The sequence below is a fragment of the Schistocerca gregaria genome, unplaced genomic scaffold (genome assembly GCF_023897955.1).
Source record: "Schistocerca gregaria isolate iqSchGreg1 unplaced genomic scaffold, iqSchGreg1.2 ptg000318l, whole genome shotgun sequence".
Classification (NCBI taxonomy): domain Eukaryota; kingdom Metazoa; phylum Arthropoda; class Insecta; order Orthoptera; family Acrididae; genus Schistocerca; species Schistocerca gregaria.
The window spans coordinates 411026-430108 of NW_026061796.1; the positions used below are offsets into that span (position 1 = coordinate 411026).

Sequence of the window (19083 nt, forward strand, 5' to 3'; positions counted from 1 at the left end):
GGCAGTGGAATCACTACAGAAAAGAGTGAGCCCATGCTGCCTTCTGCCATGAGATTGCTTGCAAAGGTGGGAGTTTCAGTTGTCGAGAGACGCTTCTGAGACGTGCAGTCGTGGCCGAGTGGTTAAGGCGTCTGACTTGAAATCAGATTCCCTCTGGGAGCGTAGGTTCGAGTCCTGCCGACTGCGGAAATTTTCTCGCTCTCAGAAGATGGACGTTCAGCTGCATCCTAGCAGTTGCGTCACTACTAAACACGTGGGCCGCCAGCAAGGTGCAGTGTTCTTGGCTCCAGGGTGCAGCGCTACAGTCGTGCCCAGAAGCCACAGCTCATCTCCTCGTCTCACAACCGTCCACCAGGTGTCAGTGCAAGTGTCGCCTCTCTGGGCAGTGCAGATGTGATTATTTTAGCTTGCAGACGATGACGTGTAGCAATTAATGAGCAAACGCAAGTCAAACGTTTTACCGCGTGTATCTGCTAGATACTGCCTCCCACACGTTGGAGAGGCTCACTCCTTCCTCTGCCTCGTTCTCTGCACACTAGTTGCACGTGGCATCGATATAGCACAGCTTTTCTAGCGTCAGCGAAGTCAATATTACATGAATCGAGTCGACATGTTTGCTAGTTACGACGATGGAAGCAGAAGAAATGTGTGTGGTACTTTACTGCATCTGCTGTTCGCCTTTCGGCGTCCCTGTGTTCTTTCAGACGAAGATGACTGTGAAATTGGCAACGGGGCAGACGTGCAAAAGAGGGGCGCTGTACGTCAGCCGAAATAGCTCAGTTGGGAGAGCGTTAGACTGAAGATCTAAAGGTCCCTGGTTCGATCCCGGGTTTCGGCACGGCTTCGTTTTGAAGCCGACGCCAATGGAATTGCTCTGACTTTGTGATAATGTAACTAGAGCCGAGAACGGACATGACTCTCTTCTGTAACTGTTCTGGTTGTCTAGTGCTTGCCATAAGAGGAACACAGTAGGCAACTCTCTGAGAAGTAAGAAAATAAAAAAAACGTCCTACCGACTGCGTTCCCTGTTTTGTGCCAGGAGGTGAAGAACGTCTCCAGCGGAACCGTGAAATGAGCGAAAACGTGGGAAACATTGCATTCGAAGTGCTTGTGAATTTTCCAATTGCCCGATGAGTGTCGACAAAACACGTAAATCCTCTACTCCAACGTATGAGACGTAACGACTGCTGCAGTTTGTTTTTGCATCGTGTGTCAACATTGTTCGATGGTCTGTTACGAGCTTTGCGCGATAAGTTTGCAGACAGCATTCAGGCGACGTTTAACTACTAACAGCTCCATGCAGCGATTGCACAACAGTAAAGGACATGAGTCAATGTGTCGTTGTGCATCGTGAGATGTTTCATAAGGCGTTGTGAGCCCGGATAGCTCAGTCGGTAGAGCATTAGGCTTTTAACCTAAGGGTCCAGGGTTCAAGTCCCTGTTCGGGCGGAAATTTTAATAATTTGGTAGCGTTTCCTCTGGTAGTGGTGGAAACACTACGGAAAAGAATGCAGCAACGCCGTTTTCTGACACCACAGTGCTTTAAACGGTTCAATTTGCACGTGTCGGGAGAACGCTGCGTTCGGGGCAGCCGTGGCCGAGTGGTTAAGGCGTCTGACTCGAAAGTAGTTTCGAATCCCGCCGGCTGCGTGCGATTCTGCGTAAAGAGCAGCAAATACTTTCACACGCATGAATGAGCGTGCAAACCAATGACGCCATTCTAAACAAGACGAAAATTTCCGTTTAAGAATGCTGAGTTTCACGACGGCCGCTGCTTCCTGTGCCTACCGGTCCACCTCGCACTGACGATGTGACTGCAGGAAGCCGTCGCAGGCCCACGAGTGCGCCCCCGTCATTTTCTCGCGCCTTCGCCGAGTTCGTGAGTACACACACGTGCTTGAAATTGTTGGACAGAGTGAAGGTTCATTCCTTTTTAGGAATTGCAATTCAATCAGTCGAGTGCGGCAAAAGCAATGGCGCCGCGTTTCTTTTCAATGATCTCGCAGCTACTTGCAAGTATGTCCATCCCTTAAGACGCCAGAAAACTAGCGTCAGCGGCGCGTCAGTGGGAAGTCGGTGAAGTCGCCATTGGAGCCATAAGCCAGCAATTACGACATGCGAATCACTCGCACACGACGCAGCTGTATGACAACGCTCGTGCGTGGGTGCGGATAGCTCAGTCGGTAGAGCGTTAGGTTTTCAACCAAAGGGTCCTGGGTTCTAGTCCCTGTCGGGGCGAAAATTAATACACTTTCGTAACGTCTAATGTGCTGGCAGTGGAATCACTACAGAAAAGAGTGAGCCCATGCTGCCTTCTGCCATGAGATTGCTTGCAAAGGTGGGAGTTTCAGTTGTCGAGAGACGCTTCTGAGACGTGCAGTCGTGGCCGAGTGGTTAAGGCGTCTGACTTGAAATCAGATTCCCTCTGGGAGCGTAGGTTCGAGTCCTGCCGACTGCGGAAATTTTCTCGCTCTCAGAAGATGGACGTTCAGCTGCATCCTAGCAGTTGCGTCACTACTAAACACGTGGGCCGCCAGCAAGGTGCAGTGTTCTTGGCTCCAGGGTGCAGCGCTACAGTCGTGCCCAGAAGCCACAGCTCATCTCCTCGTCTCACAACCGTCCACCAGGTGTCAGTGCAAGTGTCGCCTCTCTGGGCAGTGCAGATGTGATTATTTTAGCTTGCAGACGATGACGTGTAGCAATTAATGAGCAAACGCAAGTCAAACGTTTTACCGCGTGTATCTGCTAGATACTGCCTCACACACGTTGGAGAGGCTCACTCCTTCCTCTGCCTCGTTCTCTGCACACTAGTTGCACGTGGCATCGATATAGCACAGCTTTTCTAGCGTCAGCGAAGTCAATATTACATGAATCGAGTCGACATGTTTGCTAGTTACGACGATGGAAGCAGAAGAAATGTGTGTGGTACTTTACTGCATCTGCTGTTCGCCTTTCGGCGTCCCTGTGTTCTTTCAGACGAAGATGACTGTGAAATTGGCAACGGGGCAGACGTGCAAAAGAGGGGCGCTGTACGTCAGCCGAAATAGCTCAGTTGGGAGAGCGTTAGACTGAAGATCTAAAGGTCCCTGGTTCGATCCCGGGTTTCGGCACGGCTTCGTTTTGAAGCCGACGCCAATGGAATTGCTCTGACTTTGTGATAATGTAACTAGAGCCGAGAACGGACATGACTCTCTTCTGTAACTGTTCTGGTTGTCTAGTGCTTGCCATAAGAGGAACACAGTAGGCAACTCTCTGAGAAGTAAGAAAATAAAAAAAACGTCCTACCGACTGCGTTCCCTGTTTTGTGCCAGGAGGTGAAGAACGTCTCCAGCGGAACCGTGAAATGAGCGAAAACGTGGGAAACATTGCATTCGAAGTGCTTGTGAATTTTCCAATTGCCCGATGAGTGTCGACAAAACACGTAAATCCTCTACTCCAACGTATGAGACGTAACGACTGCTGCAGTTTGTTTTTGCATCGTGTGTCAACATTGTTCGATGGTCTGTTACGAGCTTTGCGCGATAAGTTTGCAGACAGCATTCAGGCGACGTTTAACTACTAACAGCTCCATGCAGCGATTGCACAACAGTAAAGGACATGAGTCAATGTGTCGTTGTGCATCGTGAGATGTTTCATAAGGCGTTGTGAGCCCGGATAGCTCAGTCGGTAGAGCATTAGGCTTTTAACCTAAGGGTCCAGGGTTCAAGTCCCTGTTCGGGCGGAAATTTTAATAATTTGGTAGCGTTTCCTCTGGTAGTGGTGGAAACACTACGGAAAAGAATGCAGCAACGCCGTTTTCTGACACCACAGTGCTTTAAACGGTTCAATTTGCACGTGTCGGGAGAACGCTGCGTTCGGGGCAGCCGTGGCCGAGTGGTTAAGGCGTCTGACTCGAAAGTAGTTTCGAATCCCGCCGGCTGCGTGCGATTCTGCGTAAAGAGCAGCAAATACTTTCACACGCATGAATGAGCGTGCAAACCAATGACGCCATTCTAAACAAGACGAAAATTTCCGTTTAAGAATGCTGAGTTTCACGACGGCCGCTGCTTCCTGTGCCTACCGGTCCACCTCGCACTGACGATGTGACTGCAGGAAGCCGTCGCAGGCCCACGAGTGCGCCCCCGTCATTTTCTCGCGCCTTCGCCGAGTTCGTGAGTACACACACGTGCTTGAAATTGTTGGACAGAGTGAAGGTTCATTCCTTTTTAGGAATTGCAATTCAATCAGTCGAGTGCGGCAAAAGCAATGGCGCCGCGTTTCTTTTCAATGATCTCGCAGCTACTTGCAAGTATGTCCATCCCTTAAGACGCCAGAAAACTAGCGTCAGCGGCGCGTCAGTGGGAAGTCGGTGAAGTCGCCATTGGAGCCATAAGCCAGCAATTACGACATGCGAATCACTCGCACACGACGCAGCTGTATGACAATGCTCGTGCGTGGGTGCGGATAGCTCAGTCGGTAGAGCGTTAGGTTTTCAACCAAAGGGTCCTGGGTTCTAGTCCCTGTCGGGGCGAAAATTAATACACTTTCGTAACGTCTAATGTGCTGGCAGTGGAATCACTACAGAAAAGAGTGAGCCCATGCTGCCTTCTGCCATGAGATTGCTTGCAAAGGTGGGAGTTTCAGTTGTCGAGAGACGCTTCTGAGACGTGCAGTCGTGGCCGAGTGGTTAAGGCGTCTGACTTGAATTCAGATTCCCTCTGGGAGCGTAGGTTCGAGTCCTGCCGACTGCGGAAATTTTCTCGCTCTCAGAAGATGGACGTTCAGCTGCATCCTAGCAGTTGCGTCACTACTAAACACGTGGGCCGCCAGCAAGGTGCAGTGTTCTTGGCTCCAGGGTGCAGCGCTACAGTCGTGCCCAGAAGCCACAGCTCATCTCCTCGTCTCACAACCGTCCACCAGGTGTCAGTGCAAGTGTCGCCTCTCTGGGCAGTGCAGATGTGATTATTTTAGCTTGCAGACGATGACGTGTAGCAATTAATGAGCAAACGCAAGTCAAACGTTTTACCGCGTGTATCTGCTAGATACTGCCTCACACACGTTGGAGAGGCTCACTCCTTCCTCTGCCTCGTTCTCTGCACACTAGTTGCACGTGGCATCGATATAGCACAGCTTTTCTAGCGTCAGCGAAGTCAATATTACATGAATCGAGTCGACATGTTTGCTAGTTACGACGATGGAAGCAGAAGAAATGTGTGTGGTACTTTACTGCATCTGCTGTTCGCCTTTCGGCGTCCCTGTGTTCTTTCAGACGAAGATGACTGTGAAATTGGCAACGGGGCAGACGTGCAAAAGAGGGGCGCTGTACGTCAGCCGAAATAGCTCAGTTGGGAGAGCGTTAGACTGAAGATCTAAAGGTCCCTGGTTCGATCCCGGGTTTCGGCACGGCTTCGTTTTGAAGCCGACGCCAATGGAATTGCTCTGACTTTGTGATAATGTAACTAGAGCCGAGAACGGACATGACTCTCTTCTGTAACTGTTCTGGTTGTCTAGTGCTTGCCATAAGAGGAACACAGTAGGCAACTCTCTGAGAAGTAAGAAAATAAAAAAAACGTCCTACCGACTGCGTTCCCTGTTTTGTGCCAGGAGGTGAAGAACGTCTCCAGCGGAACCGTGAAATGAGCGAAAACGTGGGAAACATTGCATTCGAAGTGCTTGTGAATTTTCCAATTGCCCGATGAGTGTCGACAAAACACGTAAATCCTCTACTCCAACGTATGAGACGTAACGACTGCTGCAGTTTGTTTTTGCATCGTGTGTCAACATTGTTCGATGGTCTGTTACGAGCTTTGCGCGATAAGTTTGCAGACAGCATTCAGGCGACGTTTAACTACTAACAGCTCCATGCAGCGATTGCACAACAGTAAAGGACATGAGTCAATGTGTCGTTGTGCATCGTGAGATGTTTCATAAGGCGTTGTGAGCCCGGATAGCTCAGTCGGTAGAGCATTAGGCTTTTAACCTAAGGGTCCAGGGTTCAAGTCCCTGTTCGGGCGGAAATTTTAATAATTTGGTAGCGTTTCCTCTGGTAGTGGTGGAAACACTACGGAAAAGAATGCAGCAACGCCGTTTTCTGACACCACAGTGCTTTAAACGGTTCAATTTGCACGTGTCGGGAGAACGCTGCGTTCGGGGCAGCCGTGGCCGAGTGGTTAAGGCGTCTGACTCGAAAGTAGTTTCGAATCCCGCCGGCTGCGTGCGATTCTGCGTAAAGAGCAGCAAATACTTTCACACGCATGAATGAGCGTGCAAACCAATGACGCCATTCTAAACAAGACGAAAATTTCCGTTTAAGAATGCTGAGTTTCACGACGGCCGCTGCTTCCTGTGCCTACCGGTCCACCTCGCACTGACGATGTGACTGCAGGAAGCCGTCGCAGGCCCACGAGTGCGCCCCCGTCATTTTCTCGCGCCTTCGCCGAGTTCGTGAGTACAGAGTGAAGGTTCATTCCTTTTTAGGAATTGCAATTCAATCAGTCGAGTGCGGCAAAAGCAATGGCGCCGCGTTTCTTTTCAATGATCTCGCAGCTACTTGCAAGTATGTCCATCCCTTAAGACGCCAGAAAACTAGCGTCAGCGGCGCGTCAGTGGGAAGTCGGTGAAGTCGCCATTGGAGCCATAAGCCAGCAATTACGACATGCGAATCACTCGCACACGACGCAGCTGTATGACAATGCTCGTGCGTGGGTGCGGATAGCTCAGTCGGTAGAGCGTTAGGTTTTCAACCAAAGGGTCCTGGGTTCTAGTCCCTGTCGGGGCGAAAATTAATACACTTTCGTAACGTCTAATGTGCTGGCAGTGGAATCACTACAGAAAAGAGTGAGCCCATGCTGCCTTCTGCCATGAGATTGCTTGCAAAGGTGGGAGTTTCAGTTGTCGAGAGACGCTTCTGAGACGTGCAGTCGTGGCCGAGTGGTTAAGGCGTCTGACTTGAAATCAGATTCCCTCTGGGAGCGTAGGTTCGAGTCCTGCCGACTGCGGAAATTTTCTCGCTCTCAGAAGATGGACGTTCAGCTGCATCCTAGCAGTTGCGTCACTACTAAACACGTGGGCCGCCAGCAAGGTGCAGTGTTCTTGGCTCCAGGGTGCAGCGCTACAGTCGTGCCCAGAAGCCACAGCTCATCTCCTCGTCTCACAACCGTCCACCAGGTGTCAGTGCAAGTGTCGCCTCTCTGGGCAGTGCAGATGTGATTATTTTAGCTTGCAGACGATGACGTGTAGCAATTAATGAGCAAACGCAAGTCAAACGTTTTACCGCGTGTATCTGCTAGATACTGCCTCACACACGTTGGAGAGGCTCACTCCTTCCTCTGCCTCGTTCTCTGCACACTAGTTGCACGTGGCATCGATATAGCACAGCTTTTCTAGCGTCAGCGAAGTCAATATTACATGAATCGAGTCGACATGTTTGCTAGTTACGACGATGGAAGCAGAAGAAATGTGTGTGGTACTTTACTGCATCTGCTGTTCGCCTTTCGGCGTCCCTGTGTTCTTTCAGACGAAGATGACTGTGAAATTGGCAACGGGGCAGACGTGCAAAAGAGGGGCGCTGTACGTCAGCCGAAATAGCTCAGTTGGGAGAGCGTTAGACTGAAGATCTAAAGGTCCCTGGTTCGATCCCGGGTTTCGGCACGGCTTCGTTTTGAAGCCGACGCCAATGGAATTGCTCTGACTTTGTGATAATGTAACTAGAGCCGAGAACGGACATGACTCTCTTCTGTAACTGTTCTGGTTGTCTAGTGCTTGCCATAAGAGGAACACAGTAGGCAACTCTCTGAGAAGTAAGAAAATAAAAAAAACGTCCTACCGACTGCGTTCCCTGTTTTGTGCCAGGAGGTGAAGAACGTCTCCAGCGGAACCGTGAAATGAGCGAAAACGTGGGAAACATTGCATTCGAAGTGCTTGTGAATTTTCCAATTGCCCGATGAGTGTCGACAAAACACGTAAATCCTCTACTCCAACGTATGAGACGTAACGACTGCTGCAGTTTGTTTTTGCATCGTGTGTCAACATTGTTCGATGGTCTGTTACGAGCTTTGCGCGATAAGTTTGCAGACAGCATTCAGGCGACGTTTAACTACTAACAGCTCCATGCAGCGATTGCACAACAGTAAAGGACATGAGTCAATGTGTCGTTGTGCATCGTGAGATGTTTCATAAGGCGTTGTGAGCCCGGATAGCTCAGTCGGTAGAGCATTAGGCTTTTAACCTAAGGGTCCAGGGTTCAAGTCCCTGTTCGGGCGGAAATTTTAATAATTTGGTAGCGTTTCCTCTGGTAGTGGTGGAAACACTACGGAAAAGAATGCAGCAACGCCGTTTTCTGACACCACAGTGCTTTAAACGGTTCAATTTGCACGTGTCGGGAGAACGCTGCGTTCGGGGCAGCCGTGGCCGAGTGGTTAAGGCGTCTGACTCGAAAGTAGTTTCGAATCCCGCCGGCTGCGTGCGATTCTGCGTAAAGAGCAGCAAATACTTTCACACGCATGAATGAGCGTGCAAACCAATGACGCCATTCTAAACAAGACGAAAATTTCCGTTTAAGAATGCTGAGTTTCACGACGGCCGCTGCTTCCTGTGCCTACCGGTCCACCTCGCACTGACGATGTGACTGCAGGAAGCCGTCGCAGGCCCACGAGTGCGCCCCCGTCATTTTCTCGCGCCTTCGCCGAGTTCGTGAGTACAGAGTGAAGGTTCATTCCTTTTTAGGAATTGCAATTCAATCAGTCGAGTGCGGCAAAAGCAATGGCGCCGCGTTTCTTTTCAATGATCTCGCAGCTACTTGCAAGTATGTCCATCCCTTAAGACGCCAGAAAACTAGCGTCAGCGGCGCGTCAGTGGGAAGTCGGTGAAGTCGCCATTGGAGCCATAAGCCAGCAATTACGACATGCGAATCACTCGCACACGACGCAGCTGTATGACAATGCTCGTGCGTGGGTGCGGATAGCTCAGTCGGTAGAGCGTTAGGTTTTCAACCAAAGGGTCCTGGGTTCTAGTCCCTGTCGGGGCGAAAATTAATACACTTTCGTAACGTCTAATGTGCTGGCAGTGGAATCACTACAGAAAAGAGTGAGCCCATGCTGCCTTCTGCCATGAGATTGCTTGCAAAGGTGGGAGTTTCAGTTGTCGAGAGACGCTTCTGAGACGTGCAGTCGTGGCCGAGTGGTTAAGGCGTCTGACTTGAAATCAGATTCCCTCTGGGAGCGTAGGTTCGAGTCCTGCCGACTGCGGAAATTTTCTCGCTCTCAGAAGATGGACGTTCAGCTGCATCCTAGCAGTTGCGTCACTACTAAACACGTGGGCCGCCAGCAAGGTGCAGTGTTCTTGGCTCCAGGGTGCAGCGCTACAGTCGTGCCCAGAAGCCACAGCTCATCTCCTCGTCTCACAACCGTCCACCAGGTGTCAGTGCAAGTGTCGCCTCTCTGGGCAGTGCAGATGTGATTATTTTAGCTTGCAGACGATGACGTGTAGCAATTAATGAGCAAACGCAAGTCAAACGTTTTACCGCGTGTATCTGCTAGATACTGCCTCACACACGTTGGAGAGGCTCACTCCTTCCTCTGCCTCGTTCTCTGCACACTAGTTGCACGTGGCATCGATATAGCACAGCTTTTCTAGCGTCAGCGAAGTCAATATTACATGAATCGAGTCGACATGTTTGCTAGTTACGACGATGGAAGCAGAAGAAATGTGTGTGGTACTTTACTGCATCTGCTGTTCGCCTTTCGGCGTCCCTGTGTTCTTTCAGACGAAGATGACTGTGAAATTGGCAACGGGGCAGACGTGCAAAAGAGGGGCGCTGTACGTCAGCCGAAATAGCTCAGTTGGGAGAGCGTTAGACTGAAGATCTAAAGGTCCCTGGTTCGATCCCGGGTTTCGGCACGGCTTCGTTTTGAAGCCGACGCCAATGGAATTGCTCTGACTTTGTGATAATGTAACTAGAGCCGAGAACGGACATGACTCTCTTCTGTAACTGTTCTGGTTGTCTAGTGCTTGCCATAAGAGGAACACAGTAGGCAACTCTCTGAGAAGTAAGAAAATAAAAAAAACGTCCTACCGACTGCGTTCCCTGTTTTGTGCCAGGAGGTGAAGAACGTCTCCAGCGGAACCGTGAAATGAGCGAAAACGTGGGAAACATTGCATTCGAAGTGCTTGTGAATTTTCCAATTGCCCGATGAGTGTCGACAAAACACGTAAATCCTCTACTCCAACGTATGAGACGTAACGACTGCTGCAGTTTGTTTTTGCATCGTGTGTCAACATTGTTCGATGGTCTGTTACGAGCTTTGCGCGATAAGTTTGCAGACAGCATTCAGGCGACGTTTAACTACTAACAGCTCCATGCAGCGATTGCACAACAGTAAAGGACATGAGTCAATGTGTCGTTGTGCATCGTGAGATGTTTCATAAGGCGTTGTGAGCCCGGATAGCTCAGTCGGTAGAGCATTAGGCTTTTAACCTAAGGGTCCAGGGTTCAAGTCCCTGTTCGGGCGGAAATTTTAATAATTTGGTAGCGTTTCCTCTGGTAGTGGTGGAAACACTACGGAAAAGAATGCAGCAACGCCGTTTTCTGACACCACAGTGCTTTAAACGGTTCAATTTGCACGTGTCGGGAGAACGCTGCGTTCGGGGCAGCCGTGGCCGAGTGGTTAAGGCGTCTGACTCGAAAGTAGTTTCGAATCCCGCCGGCTGCGTGCGATTCTGCGTAAAGAGCAGCAAATACTTTCACACGCATGAATGAGCGTGCAAACCAATGACGCCATTCTAAACAAGACGAAAATTTCCGTTTAAGAATGCTGAGTTTCACGACGGCCGCTGCTTCCTGTGCCTACCGGTCCACCTCGCACTGACGATGTGACTGCAGGAAGCCGTCGCAGGCCCACGAGTGCGCCCCCGTCATTTTCTCGCGCCTTCGCCGAGTTCGTGAGTACAGAGTGAAGGTTCATTCCTTTTTAGGAATTGCAATTCAATCAGTCGAGTGCGGCAAAAGCAATGGCGCCGCGTTTCTTTTCAATGATCTCGCAGCTACTTGCAAGTATGTCCATCCCTTAAGACGCCAGAAAACTAGCGTCAGCGGCGCGTCAGTGGGAAGTCGGTGAAGTCGCCATTGGAGCCATAAGCCAGCAATTACGACATGCGAATCACTCGCACACGACGCAGCTGTATGACAATGCTCGTGCGTGGGTGCGGATAGCTCAGTCGGTAGAGCGTTAGGTTTTCAACCAAAGGGTCCTGGGTTCTAGTCCCTGTCGGGGCGAAAATTAATACACTTTCGTAACGTCTAATGTGCTGGCAGTGGAATCACTACAGAAAAGAGTGAGCCCATGCTGCCTTCTGCCATGAGATTGCTTGCAAAGGTGGGAGTTTCAGTTGTCGAGAGACGCTTCTGAGACGTGCAGTCGTGGCCGAGTGGTTAAGGCGTCTGACTTGAAATCAGATTCCCTCTGGGAGCGTAGGTTCGAGTCCTGCCGACTGCGGAAATTTTCTCGCTCTCAGAAGATGGACGTTCAGCTGCATCCTAGCAGTTGCGTCACTACTAAACACGTGGGCCGCCAGCAAGGTGCAGTGTTCTTGGCTCCAGGGTGCAGCGCTACAGTCGTGCCCAGAAGCCACAGCTCATCTCCTCGTCTCACAACCGTCCACCAGGTGTCAGTGCAAGTGTCGCCTCTCTGGGCAGTGCAGATGTGATTATTTTAGCTTGCAGACGATGACGTGTAGCAATTAATGAGCAAACGCAAGTCAAACGTTTTACCGCGTGTATCTGCTAGATACTGCCTCACACACGTTGGAGAGGCTCACTCCTTCCTCTGCCTCGTTCTCTGCACACTAGTTGCACGTGGCATCGATATAGCACAGCTTTTCTAGCGTCAGCGAAGTCAATATTACATGAATCGAGTCGACATGTTTGCTAGTTACGACGATGGAAGCAGAAGAAATGTGTGTGGTACTTTACTGCATCTGCTGTTCGCCTTTCGGCGTCCCTGTGTTCTTTCAGACGAAGATGACTGTGAAATTGGCAACGGGGCAGACGTGCAAAAGAGGGGCGCTGTACGTCAGCCGAAATAGCTCAGTTGGGAGAGCGTTAGACTGAAGATCTAAAGGTCCCTGGTTCGATCCCGGGTTTCGGCACGGCTTCGTTTTGAAGCCGACGCCAATGGAATTGCTCTGACTTTGTGATAATGTAACTAGAGCCGAGAACGGACATGACTCTCTTCTGTAACTTTTCTGGTTGTCTAGTGCTTGCCATAAGAGGAACACAGTAGGCAACTCTCTGAGAAGTAAGAAAATAAAAAAAACGTCCTACCGACTGCGTTCCCTGTTTTGTGCCAGGAGGTGAAGAACGTCTCCAGCGGAACCGTGAAATGAGCGAAAACGTGGGAAACATTGCATTCGAAGTGCTTGTGAATTTTCCAATTGCCCGATGAGTGTCGACAAAACACGTAAATCCTCTACTCCAACGTATGAGACGTAACGACTGCTGCAGTTTGTTTTTGCATCGTGTGTCAACATTGTTCGATGGTCTGTTACGAGCTTTGCGCGATAAGTTTGCAGACAGCATTCAGGCGACGTTTAACTACTAACAGCTCCATGCAGCGATTGCACAACAGTAAAGGACATGAGTCAATGTGTCGTTGTGCATCGTGAGATGTTTCATAAGGCGTTGTGAGCCCGGATAGCTCAGTCGGTAGAGCATTAGGCTTTTAACCTAAGGGTCCAGGGTTCAAGTCCCTGTTCGGGCGGAAATTTTAATAATTTGGTAGCGTTTCCTCTGGTAGTGGTGGAAACACTACGGAAAAGAATGCAGCAACGCCGTTTTCTGACACCACAGTGCTTTAAACGGTTCAATTTGCACGTGTCGGGAGAACGCTGCGTTCGGGGCAGCCGTGGCCGAGTGGTTAAGGCGTCTGACTCGAAAGTAGTTTCGAATCCCGCCGGCTGCGTGCGATTCTGCGTAAAGAGCAGCAAATACTTTCACACGCATGAATGAGCGTGCAAACCAATGACGCCATTCTAAACAAGACGAAAATTTCCGTTTAAGAATGCTGAGTTTCACGACGGCCGCTGCTTCCTGTGCCTACCGGTCCACCTCGCACTGACGATGTGACTGCAGGAAGCCGTCGCAGGCCCACGAGTGCGCCCCCGTCATTTTCTCGCGCCTTCGCCGAGTTCGTGAGTACACACACGTGCTTGAAATTGTTGGACAGAGTGAAGGTTCATTCCTTTTTAGGAATTGCAATTCAATCAGTCGAGTGCGGCAAAAGCAATGGCGCCGCGTTTCTTTTCAATGATCTCGCAGCTACTTGCAAGTATGTCCATCCCTTAAGACGCCAGAAAACTAGCGTCAGCGGCGCGTCAGTGGGAAGTCGGTGAAGTCGCCATTGGAGCCATAAGCCAGCAATTACGACATGCGAATCACTCGCACACGACGCAGCTGTATGACAATGCTCGTGCGTGGGTGCGGATAGCTCAGTCGGTAGAGCGTTAGGTTTTCAACCAAAGGGTCCTGGGTTCTAGTCCCTGTCGGGGCGAAAATTAATACACTTTCGTAACGTCTAATGTGCTGGCAGTGGAATCACTACAGAAAAGAGTGAGCCCATGCTGCCTTCTGCCATGAGATTGCTTGCAAAGGTGGGAGTTTCAGTTGTCGAGAGACGCTTCTGAGACGTGCAGTCGTGGCCGAGTGGTTAAGGCGTCTGACTTGAAATCAGATTCCCTCTGGGAGCGTAGGTTCGAGTCCTGCCGACTGCGGAAATTTTCTCGCTCTCAGAAGATGGACGTTCAGCTGCATCCTAGCAGTTGCGTCACTACTAAACACGTGGGCCGCCAGCAAGGTGCAGTGTTCTTGGCTCCAGGGTGCAGCGCTACAGTCGTGCCCAGAAGCCACAGCTCATCTCCTCGTCTCACAACCGTCCACCAGGTGTCAGTGCAAGTGTCGCCTCTCTGGGCAGTGCAGATGTGATTATTTTAGCTTGCAGACGATGACGTGTAGCAATTAATGAGCAAACGCAAGTCAAACGTTTTACCGCGTGTATCTGCTAGATACTGCCTCACACACGTTGGAGAGGCTCACTCCTTCCTCTGCCTCGTTCTCTGCACACTAGTTGCACGTGGCATCGATATAGCACAGCTTTTCTAGCGTCAGCGAAGTCAATATTACATGAATCGAGTCGACATGTTTGCTAGTTACGACGATGGAAGCAGAAGAAATGTGTGTGGTACTTTACTGCATCTGCTGTTCGCCTTTCGGCGTCCCTGTGTTCTTTCAGACGAAGATGACTGTGAAATTGGCAACGGGGCAGACGTGCAAAAGAGGGGCGCTGTACGTCAGCCGAAATAGCTCAGTTGGGAGAGCGTTAGACTGAAGATCTAAAGGTCCCTGGTTCGATCCCGGGTTTCGGCACGGCTTCGTTTTGAAGCCGACGCCAATGGAATTGCTCTGACTTTGTGATAATGTAACTAGAGCCGAGAACGGACATGACTCTCTTCTGTAACTGTTCTGGTTGTCTAGTGCTTGCCATAAGAGGAACACAGTAGGCAACTCTCTGAGAAGTAAGAAAATAAAAAAAACGTCCTACCGACTGCGTTCCCTGTTTTGTGCCAGGAGGTGAAGAACGTCTCCAGCGGAACCGTGAAATGAGCGAAAACGTGGGAAACATTGCATTCGAAGTGCTTGTGAATTTTCCAATTGCCCGATGAGTGTCGACAAAACACGTAAATCCTCTACTCCAACGTATGAGACGTAACGACTGCTGCAGTTTGTTTTTGCATCGTGTGTCAACATTGTTCGATGGTCTGTTACGAGCTTTGCGCGATAAGTTTGCAGACAGCATTCAGGCGACGTTTAACTACTAACAGCTCCATGCAGCGATTGCACAACAGTAAAGGACATGAGTCAATGTGTCGTTGTGCATCGTGAGATGTTTCATAAGGCGTTGTGAGCCCGGATAGCTCAGTCGGTAGAGCATTAGGCTTTTAACCTAAGGGTCCAGGGTTCAAGTCCCTGTTCGGGCGGAAATTTTAATAATTTGGTAGCGTTTCCTCTGGTAGTGGTGGAAACACTACGGAAAAGAATGCAGCAACGCCGTTTTCTGACACCACAGTGCTTTAAACGGTTCAATTTGCACGTGTCGGGAGAACGCTGCGTTCGGGGCAGCCGTGGCCGAGTGGTTAAGGCGTCTGACTCGAAAGTAGTTTCGAATCCCGCCGGCTGCGTGCGATTCTGCGTAAAGAGCAGCAAATACTTTCACACGCATGAATGAGCGTGCAAACCAATGACGCCATTCTAAACAAGACGAAAATTTCCGTTTAAGAATGCTGAGTTTCACGACGGCCGCTGCTTCCTGTGCCTACCGGTCCACCTCGCACTGACGATGTGACTGCAGGAAGCCGTCGCAGGCCCACGAGTGCGCCCCCGTCATTTTCTCGCGCCTTCGCCGAGTTCGTGAGTACACACACGTGCTTGAAATTGTTGGACAGAGTGAAGGTTCATTCCTTTTTAGGAATTGCAATTCAATCAGTCGAGTGCGGCAAAAGCAATGGCGCCGCGTTTCTTTTCAATGATCTCGCAGCTACTTGCAAGTATGTCCATCCCTTAAGACGCCAGAAAACTAGCGTCAGCGGCGCGTCAGTGGGAAGTCGGTGAAGTCGCCATTGGAGCCATAAGCCAGCAATTACGACATGCGAATCACTCGCACACGACGCAGCTGTATGACAATGCTCGTGCGTGGGTGCGGATAGCTCAGTCGGTAGAGCGTTAGGTTTTCAACCAAAGGGTCCTGGGTTCTAGTCCCTGTCGGGGCGAAAATTAATACACTTTCGTAACGTCTAATGTGCTGGCAGTGGAATCACTACAGAAAAGAGTGAGCCCATGCTGCCTTCTGCCATGAGATTGCTTGCAAAGGTGGGAGTTTCAGTTGTCGAGAGACGCTTCTGAGACGTGCAGTCGTGGCCGAGTGGTTAAGGCGTCTGACTTGAAATCAGATTCCCTCTGGGAGCGTAGGTTCGAGTCCTGCCGACTGCGGAAATTTTCTCGCTCTCAGAAGATGGACGTTCAGCTGCATCCTAGCAGTTGCGTCACTACTAAACACGTGGGCCGCCAGCAAGGTGCAGTGTTCTTGGCTCCAGGGTGCAGCGCTACAGTCGTGCCCAGAAGCCACAGCTCATCTCCTCGTCTCACAACCGTCCACCAGGTGTCAGTGCAAGTGTCGCCTCTCTGGGCAGTGCAGATGTGATTATTTTAGCTTGCAGACGATGACGTGTAGCAATTAATGAGCAAACGCAAGTCAAACGTTTTACCGCGTGTATCTGCTAGATACTGCCTCACACACGTTGGAGAGGCTCACTCCTTCCTCTGCCTCGTTCTCTGCACACTAGTTGCACGTGGCATCGATATAGCACAGCTTTTCTAGCGTCAGCGAAGTCAATATTACATGAATCGAGTCGACATGTTTGCTAGTTACGACGATGGAAGCAGAAGAAATGTGTGTGGTACTTTACTGCATCTGCTGTTCGCCTTTCGGCGTCCCTGTGTTCTTTCAGACGAAGATGACTGTGAAATTGGCAACGGGGCAGACGTGCAAAAGAGGGGCGCTGTACGTCAGCCGAAATAGCTCAGTTGGGAGAGCGTTAGACTGAAGATCTAAAGGTCCCTGGTTCGATCCCGGGTTTCGGCACGGCTTCGTTTTGAAGCCGACGCCAATGGAATTGCTCTGACTTTGTGATAATGTAACTAGAGCCGAGAACGGACATGACTCTCTTCTGTAACTGTTCTGGTTGTCTAGTGCTTGCCATAAGAGGAACACAGTAGGCAACTCTCTGAGAAGTAAGAAAATAAAAAAAACGTCCTACCGACTGCGTTCCCTGTTTTGTGCCAGGAGGTGAAGAACGTCTCCAGCGGAACCGTGAAATGAGCGAAAACGTGGGAAACATTGCATTCGAAGTGCTTGTGAATTTTCCAATTGCCCGATGAGTGTCGACAAAACACGTAAATCCTCTACTCCAACGTATGAGACGTAACGACTGCTGCAGTTTGTTTTTGCATCGTGTGTCAACATTGTTCGATGGTCTGTTACGAGCTTTGCGCGATAAGTTTGCAGACAGCATTCAGGCGACGTTTAACTACTAACAGCTCCATGCAGCGATTGCACAACAGTAAAGGACATGAGTCAATGTGTCGTTGTGCATCGTGAGATGTTTCATAAGGCGTTGTGAGCCCGGATAGCTCAGTCGGTAGAGCATTAGGCTTTTAACCTAAGGGTCCAGGGTTCAAGTCCCTGTTCGGGCGGAAATTTTAATAATTTGGTAGCGTTTCCTCTGGTAGTGGTGGAAACACTACGGAAAAGAATGCAGCAACGCCGTTTTCTGACACCACAGTGCTTTAAACGGTTCAATTTGCACGTGTCGGGAGAACGCTGCGTTCGGGGCAGCCGTGGCCGAGTGGTTAAGGCGTCTGACTCGAAAGTAGTTTCGAATCCCGCCGGCTGCGTGCGATTCTGCGTAAAGAGCAGCAAATACTTTCACACGCATGAATGAGCGTGCAAACCAATGACGCCATTCTAAACAAGACGAAAATTTCCGTTTAAGAATGCTGAGTTTCACGACGGCCGCTGCTTCCTGTGCCTACCGGTCCACCTCGCACTGACGATGTGACTGCAGGAAGCCGTCGCAGGCCCACGAGTGCGCCCCCGTCATTTTCTCGCGCCTTCGCCGAGTTCGTGAGTACACACACGTGCTTGAAATTGTTGGACAGAGTGAAGGTTCATTCCTTTTTAGGAATTGCAATTCAATCAGTCGAGTGCGGCAAAAGCAATGGCGCCGCGTTTCTTTTCAATGATCTCGCAGCTACTTGCAAGTATGTCCATCCCTTAAGACGCCAGAAAACTAGCGTCAGCGGCGCGTCAGTGGGAAGTCGGTGAAGTCGCCATTGGAGCCATAAGCCAGCAATTACGACATGCGAATCACTCGCACACGACGCAGCTGTATGACAATGCTCGTGCGTGGGTGCGGATAGCTCAGTCGGTAGAGCGTTAGGTTTTCAACCAAAGGGTCCTGGGTTCTAGTCCCTGTCGGGGCGAAAATTAATACACTTTCGTAACGTCTAATGTGCTGGCAGTGGAATCACTACAGAAAAGAGTGAGCCCATGCTGCCTTCTGCCATGAGATTGCTTGCAAAGGTGGGAGTTTCAGTTGTCGAGAGACGCTTCTGAGACGTGCAGTCGTGGCCGAGTGGTTAAGGCGTCTGACTTGAAATCAGATTCCCTCTGGGAGCGTAGGTTCGAGTCCTGCCGACTGCGGAAATTTTCTCGCTCTCAGAAGATGGACGTTCAGCTGCATCCTAGCAGTTGCGTCACTACTAAACACGTGGGCCGCCAGCAAGGTGCAGTGTTCTTGGCTCCAGGGTGCAGCGCTACAGTCGTGCCCAGAAGCCACAGCTCATCTCCTCGTCTCACAACCGTCCACCAGGTGTCAGTGCAAGTGTCGCCTCTCTGGGCAGTGCAGATGTGATTATTTTAGCTTGCAGACGATGACGTGTAGCAATTAATGAGCAAACGCAAGTCAAACGTTTTACCGCGTGTATCTGCTAGATACTGCCTCACACACGTTGGAGAGGCTCACTCCTTCCTCTGCCTCGTTCTCTGCACACTAGTTGCACGTGGCATCGATATAGCACAGCTTTTCTAGCGTCAGCGAAGTCAATATTACATGAATCGAGTCGACATGTTTGCTAGTTACGACGATGGAAGCAGAAGAAATGTGTGTGGTACTTTACTGCATCTGCTGTTCGCCTTTCGGCGTCCCTGTGTTCTTTCAGACGAAGATGACTGTGAAATTGGCAACGGGGCAGACGTGCAAAAGAGGGGCGCTGTACGTCAGCCGAAATAGCTCAGTTGGGAGAGCGTTAGACTGAAGATCTAAAGGTCCCTGGTTCGATCCCGGGTTTCGGCACGGCTTCGTTTTGAAGCCGACGCCAATGGAATTGCTCTGACTTTGTGATAATGTAACTAGAGCCGAGAACGGACATGACTCTCTTCTGTAACTGTTCTGGTTGTCTAGTGCTTGCCATAAGAGGAACACAGTAGGCAACTCTCT

At 50.4% G+C, this 19083-nt stretch overlaps 26 non-coding genes across 26 annotated transcripts; all 26 read left to right on the forward strand.

Moving 5' to 3' along the window:
* The first annotated feature begins 104 nt into the window (after nt 1–104).
* On the forward strand, nt 105–186 carry Trnas-uga (transfer RNA serine (anticodon UGA)). Its single transcript has one exon. It is a non-coding gene; the product is annotated as a tRNA-Ser (tRNA).
* Nucleotides 187–765: 579 nt separating this feature from the next.
* On the forward strand, nt 766–838 carry Trnaf-gaa (transfer RNA phenylalanine (anticodon GAA)). The gene has a single exon. It is a non-coding gene; the product is annotated as a tRNA-Phe (tRNA).
* A 538-nt stretch (nt 839–1376) lies between these two features.
* Nucleotides 1377–1449, forward strand: Trnak-uuu (transfer RNA lysine (anticodon UUU)). The gene has a single exon. It is a non-coding gene; the product is annotated as a tRNA-Lys (tRNA).
* Nucleotides 1450–2376: 927 nt separating this feature from the next.
* Nucleotides 2377–2458, forward strand: Trnas-uga (transfer RNA serine (anticodon UGA)). The gene has a single exon. It is a non-coding gene; the product is annotated as a tRNA-Ser (tRNA).
* A 579-nt stretch (nt 2459–3037) lies between these two features.
* Nucleotides 3038–3110, forward strand: Trnaf-gaa (transfer RNA phenylalanine (anticodon GAA)). The gene has a single exon. It is a non-coding gene; the product is annotated as a tRNA-Phe (tRNA).
* Nucleotides 3111–3648: 538 nt separating this feature from the next.
* Trnak-uuu (transfer RNA lysine (anticodon UUU)) lies at nt 3649–3721 on the forward strand. Its single transcript has one exon. It is a non-coding gene; the product is annotated as a tRNA-Lys (tRNA).
* A 927-nt stretch (nt 3722–4648) lies between these two features.
* On the forward strand, nt 4649–4730 carry Trnas-uga (transfer RNA serine (anticodon UGA)). The gene has a single exon. It is a non-coding gene; the product is annotated as a tRNA-Ser (tRNA).
* A 579-nt stretch (nt 4731–5309) lies between these two features.
* Nucleotides 5310–5382, forward strand: Trnaf-gaa (transfer RNA phenylalanine (anticodon GAA)). Its single transcript has one exon. It is a non-coding gene; the product is annotated as a tRNA-Phe (tRNA).
* Nucleotides 5383–5920: 538 nt separating this feature from the next.
* Nucleotides 5921–5993, forward strand: Trnak-uuu (transfer RNA lysine (anticodon UUU)). The gene has a single exon. It is a non-coding gene; the product is annotated as a tRNA-Lys (tRNA).
* A 902-nt stretch (nt 5994–6895) lies between these two features.
* Nucleotides 6896–6977, forward strand: Trnas-uga (transfer RNA serine (anticodon UGA)). Its single transcript has one exon. It is a non-coding gene; the product is annotated as a tRNA-Ser (tRNA).
* Nucleotides 6978–7556: 579 nt separating this feature from the next.
* Trnaf-gaa (transfer RNA phenylalanine (anticodon GAA)) lies at nt 7557–7629 on the forward strand. Its single transcript has one exon. It is a non-coding gene; the product is annotated as a tRNA-Phe (tRNA).
* A 538-nt stretch (nt 7630–8167) lies between these two features.
* Trnak-uuu (transfer RNA lysine (anticodon UUU)) lies at nt 8168–8240 on the forward strand. Its single transcript has one exon. It is a non-coding gene; the product is annotated as a tRNA-Lys (tRNA).
* A 902-nt stretch (nt 8241–9142) lies between these two features.
* Trnas-uga (transfer RNA serine (anticodon UGA)) lies at nt 9143–9224 on the forward strand. The gene has a single exon. It is a non-coding gene; the product is annotated as a tRNA-Ser (tRNA).
* Nucleotides 9225–9803: 579 nt separating this feature from the next.
* Trnaf-gaa (transfer RNA phenylalanine (anticodon GAA)) lies at nt 9804–9876 on the forward strand. Its single transcript has one exon. It is a non-coding gene; the product is annotated as a tRNA-Phe (tRNA).
* Nucleotides 9877–10414: 538 nt separating this feature from the next.
* On the forward strand, nt 10415–10487 carry Trnak-uuu (transfer RNA lysine (anticodon UUU)). The gene has a single exon. It is a non-coding gene; the product is annotated as a tRNA-Lys (tRNA).
* A 902-nt stretch (nt 10488–11389) lies between these two features.
* Trnas-uga (transfer RNA serine (anticodon UGA)) lies at nt 11390–11471 on the forward strand. The gene has a single exon. It is a non-coding gene; the product is annotated as a tRNA-Ser (tRNA).
* A 579-nt stretch (nt 11472–12050) lies between these two features.
* Trnaf-gaa (transfer RNA phenylalanine (anticodon GAA)) lies at nt 12051–12123 on the forward strand. Its single transcript has one exon. It is a non-coding gene; the product is annotated as a tRNA-Phe (tRNA).
* Nucleotides 12124–12661: 538 nt separating this feature from the next.
* Trnak-uuu (transfer RNA lysine (anticodon UUU)) lies at nt 12662–12734 on the forward strand. Its single transcript has one exon. It is a non-coding gene; the product is annotated as a tRNA-Lys (tRNA).
* Nucleotides 12735–13661: 927 nt separating this feature from the next.
* Trnas-uga (transfer RNA serine (anticodon UGA)) lies at nt 13662–13743 on the forward strand. The gene has a single exon. It is a non-coding gene; the product is annotated as a tRNA-Ser (tRNA).
* A 579-nt stretch (nt 13744–14322) lies between these two features.
* Nucleotides 14323–14395, forward strand: Trnaf-gaa (transfer RNA phenylalanine (anticodon GAA)). The gene has a single exon. It is a non-coding gene; the product is annotated as a tRNA-Phe (tRNA).
* Nucleotides 14396–14933: 538 nt separating this feature from the next.
* On the forward strand, nt 14934–15006 carry Trnak-uuu (transfer RNA lysine (anticodon UUU)). Its single transcript has one exon. It is a non-coding gene; the product is annotated as a tRNA-Lys (tRNA).
* Nucleotides 15007–15933: 927 nt separating this feature from the next.
* On the forward strand, nt 15934–16015 carry Trnas-uga (transfer RNA serine (anticodon UGA)). Its single transcript has one exon. It is a non-coding gene; the product is annotated as a tRNA-Ser (tRNA).
* Nucleotides 16016–16594: 579 nt separating this feature from the next.
* Trnaf-gaa (transfer RNA phenylalanine (anticodon GAA)) lies at nt 16595–16667 on the forward strand. Its single transcript has one exon. It is a non-coding gene; the product is annotated as a tRNA-Phe (tRNA).
* A 538-nt stretch (nt 16668–17205) lies between these two features.
* Nucleotides 17206–17278, forward strand: Trnak-uuu (transfer RNA lysine (anticodon UUU)). The gene has a single exon. It is a non-coding gene; the product is annotated as a tRNA-Lys (tRNA).
* Nucleotides 17279–18205: 927 nt separating this feature from the next.
* Nucleotides 18206–18287, forward strand: Trnas-uga (transfer RNA serine (anticodon UGA)). Its single transcript has one exon. It is a non-coding gene; the product is annotated as a tRNA-Ser (tRNA).
* A 579-nt stretch (nt 18288–18866) lies between these two features.
* Nucleotides 18867–18939, forward strand: Trnaf-gaa (transfer RNA phenylalanine (anticodon GAA)). The gene has a single exon. It is a non-coding gene; the product is annotated as a tRNA-Phe (tRNA).
* The last annotated feature ends 144 nt before the right edge of the window (nt 18940–19083 follow it).